The following is a 4,697-nucleotide window of genomic DNA, read 5'->3' as shown; positions in this document are numbered from 1 at the left end:
TGCTTATAATGGTAAACAATAGCAAAATGATTATAGAAAGCTCTTGTGGACTTCATTGTGATTCAGAAAAGTCCACACTTGTAATCCCATAGAAAATTATTGGAATTCTAATAAGTTAATTCCAATCTACTATTTCCAGGGCAACACACAACAAGAATAAAGACACCAAGGCATTTTGCAGTTATGGGGAGCCAAGAGATCCTAAATCCAGATACAAGAATGACTAACCAGAACAAAGGCCTTCACCCAGGACTGAATCCAAATTTTATTAATTTATGAAGAGGAAAATGGCTTGGGATGGTTGTGCGTGGAAGTATGTGAGTGCTGTGAGCTGGGCTAGGTAGGAGGTCTTAAGTCATCTCAGAGAGAGAGAGAGAGAGAGAGAGAGAGAGAGAGAGAGAGAGAGAGAGAGAGAGAGAGAGAGAAACAGATGCAGACAGACACAGACAGACAGAGAGACAGACAGATAGAGAAACAGAGAGAAAGAGACAGCAACAGTAATCTGCATAGCACAGATTAGGGCAGTGTCTAGTGCTTCGGGTTGGGTGTTTCAGTTTGATGTTTAGTCCATGCCCTGAGAAGTCATAGTTTCTTTTCCAGAGGCTCACTCTCAGCTCACAGTGTATGCTACTCAGCCTAGCTCATAAGTGTCACTTTCTTGATAACCTACTATCTTTTATACACACACACACACACACACACACACATTATCTTTAGGGCTTAGCTTGGACAATTTCATTGTTTTCAGATGTTCAAAATTTATTAAATGGAAAAATGGCATATCAGTCCCAAGAAATTATTCGGTGATAAAAAGGAATGAAATACTGATATATGCTATGATATGAAGCTTAGACATTCTAAGTGGAAGAAGTCAGTCACAAAAGCCACATTTTGTGTAGTAGAGACAGTGAACAAGACAGTGGCTGATTTTACTTACTCTTTCAGGTCTTTAGGCTAGGGAGACAATATGATGTTGATGCATTTGGGTCTAGCTTATTTCACTTATGAGTAAAACCTTTAGTTTCATCCATTTACCTATAAAAGCCTTGAGTTTATCTTTCTTCATAGCTGAGTAATACAGCAGTGCATAAAAATATCACATCTTTTTTATCCATTCCTCAGTTATGGACCATTTGTGTTGTTTCCAAGATTTAGCAATGACAAATTAGGCTATAAATGGCTAAGGTATGATGTTCTCAATTATTCTGGAAAAATACTCAGAAGGAGAATAGCTGTGTTGAATGGGACTTCTAATTCTACTTTTTTAAAGGAATCTCCATTCTGATATCCATAGCGGTTTTTCCAGTTTGTACTCTCATCAACAGTGGAGAAGGGTCCCTTTATCCCCACAGCTTCTCCAGCATTTGTTATTAGCTGATTTCTTTATGACAGCCATTCTTCCTAGAGTGAGATGGAATCTCAGCGTTGTTTTAATTTGCATTTCTAAAATCTGAAAGGTACAACAGATATAGTAAAAAGGAAAGAAACTGAACATAAGGAAGAAACAATTTGGATGATAGAAAGGAGAAAAGATAGAAGAAAAAAGGAAGAGGAAAAATCATGTATGTATATACACAGGATAGCTAAGAAGATTGTATTACTAATTTCTGTTCAGCTTTTTGAAGGTAGTAGTTAATGTTTAAATTTTTTTACTTTGACCAACTTTATATATTTACGTCTGTAATCTGAGCAATTACATTGAAGATGGCAATGTACAATGTAACAAGCACAGTTGAATAGCTATCATATTTTTTTAATTGTGTATCATTTCTAATATCTATTATTTTCTATTCCCTTTTACATAAATAAAAGTTATATATATATATATATATATATATATATATATGATAGTGTCTGACTTGGATAGGTACTTGAAGTGAGAGTCACGAGAGATGGCAATGATTGCTAAAGGTACAGGGCTTCTTTATGAGGTGATACAAATACTCTGACATTGATTGTGAAGATGACTACATAACTTCGTGGCTGTATTCAAAACCACTGCATGGCGCACTCTAAATAAATGAACAAGTTGTGTGATGTGTAAAATTATGTTAGTGTTTAAAAGCACTGTTAAGGGGCTGGGGAGATAGCACAGTAGAATAAAAACACTGTTAATTAGTTAACAGTCCAATTAGTTAATTAATGTCTAGAAAAAGTAATATCTATCTCTCAACATTAATACAAAAAAGTACACAATATTTCTAATTTAAAAGAAGAGAGACTGAGGAGTTGGCTCAGCATTCTAAGTGGCTGCTGGCAAGTGCAAAGACCTGAGTTCTAGCCCCAGTATTGCATGCTGTGCCTGCCCTAGAACCTTGGGTGCAATGTGCCACCCGCCAAAACCAGGCATAGTAGCACACTCCTGTAATCCCTTGGCTGGGGAAACTGAGACAGGAGGATCAGTATGAGTCTGAGCTGTGTAGCAAGCCCCTGTACCTAAATAAATAAATAAAAATTTAAAAATTAAAAAAAAAGTGAGTACCAGGCTACTTGTCAGACTACAAATTGACGTTATAATCTTGGTGTGCAGGTATGATACCTTAACCAGAAACTGTCAGGTAAACAGTTAACAAATTAAAATGCACAAATTATATTCACTGAACTCAGTTTCATAAATCTGTGCTCTTCTATGCAATCTTCTTTAATCTATTTTATTTCTACAACAGCGCTAGGGAATTACAATACTGCATAAGCCTCTACTACTGAGTGATACCTCTAGATCAAAATTTCTAGGTACAAACTTCTACATTATTATTAATTTTATCACCAGTGCAATAATTACACAAGGTATATTTTATTGATTCTTTTTTTCATTTGGGCTCACTTATCTCCTTGCTAAATTGTACTGTGATTTAAATTAGGACATGAGTAGGGCAGAGGAGAATGTCTTCATTTTCACATGTGCACATTTTCCTGGAACGTGACAAGCTCATTTGGGTATGCAAATGTTATATGGGAAGAGATGTTGAAGTATTTGGAGGCAGTGCTAGGACACATTTGCATCAGAAAAACTGAAATGTCAAAGAAGAACATATACAGATGATCAATCACAGTCAGAGCTGCAAAGCCTGAATGTGTCTCTTGTCCTGCAAAATGGATGGCGTTGGACTGGAGCATGTGCTCTCCAATCACCCTGGGTTTCAGTACATGGGTTTCTGTGGTGATTGCTTCTGAGCCTGAACAGCTCAATTTTTAGGTCAGGCATTTGAAGAAAGCATGTCTCCAGTTTTTCTCACTAGATTGAACTTTCAGTTACTCTTTTTAGAATATCAGTTACTATAAAGTAATACATGTTGATATTGTGCTGATATTAACATAATGGCCAATTTTATTCAATCATATATAAAATATATATAGTAAATGAATAATTTATTTACTTAAAAATAAATTATATTTAATAAATGAATAATTTATTTACTCAAAACTTATGGCCTAAAAAACAAGTATTTGTTAATGATTCCTTAAGAATTTTATTTATGTGGAGGAGAGGATAAAGAACAAGCTGACAAAGGGTACAAAGTGTATTATGTGCAGGTAGAAACTCCATACAACAAATGTAATTATTATGCACTGAAACCTGTGCAAAAAATTAGAATTAGAAAGGAAGAATGAGTTACAGTGCTGAATTGAATGGTGCGGTGAGTACAACAAGTAATAAGGTATTGTATATTTCAAAATAACTAAAAGAGATTTTAAAATGCTTTCATTATAAAAAGTGGTAAATTCCTGAAGAGATGAATATGCTGACTGATTTTATCACTATGAAATGTATATATCTATCAGAACAGCAAATTGTGCAATTATAAAATGTTAATTACAAAAAAAGAGATGTTAATTTTGACAGGTTCAAATGAATATTCATATATAGAAAAGAATGACACAATAAGACAAAAAAGAATTGTATTTATATTAATATTCGTGTATATGATTTTAATGATGTCATTTCACATAAATAGTTATGAATTGATATCATAAATATTTTATTCTTATTCTTCTTCCCTAGGAGCAATTCCAATTTTTATCTTTGATTTGGACTAATAGTATATATTATATTATACTAATATATACTAATATTTTAGCATATATTAAATATAGCATATATTGATAGGTTCTGGCCCTAGTATGAATTGCTGAATTATTATGGTGGTCATCCAATATGGCTGAAGTCCTTAAAACAACAGCTTATCTTCCCAGAGACCACCTCCCCACTTCTTCTCCAACTCATTTCCTTTCACCTCTCGTGCCACCCAGGGAAGGCCCCAGTCAGCTCCTCAGGTGTATCTAAACATCCCCCCTCAATCCCCACCCGTGGTAAAAGGCCATAAATGCCTCAGCCTCCCTCTGTTCCAATCCAGAGAATTCCTTATCTCCCCAAATTCTCTCTGTGTCCTCCTAGATAATGAAGCCCCTTTTGCTTTATAATAAATCCCCTTTCCATTTTTCCTTCTGCCTGTTTCTCTGCTATGACACTGTCAAAACCTATCATATATACTATATGCTGATATCTTAGTATTTATTAAATATACTAAGATATTACCTAAGTTACTTTAGTATTAAAATTTTATGATGAATATTTAAGAAATAGTTATCAAAGTTATACAATATAAGCAAACCCATAAACCCATCATACACAATTGAACTATATAATGGTAAACACACACATAAACACATACCAAAAAAATCACTCCAAGGAACAT

This window comes from Octodon degus, unplaced genomic scaffold (genome assembly GCF_000260255.1).
Source record: "Octodon degus isolate 3935 unplaced genomic scaffold, OctDeg1.0 scaffold00804, whole genome shotgun sequence".
NCBI lineage: Eukaryota > Metazoa > Chordata > Mammalia > Rodentia > Octodontidae > Octodon > Octodon degus.
Note: the sequence above shows the minus strand (reverse complement) of the source record.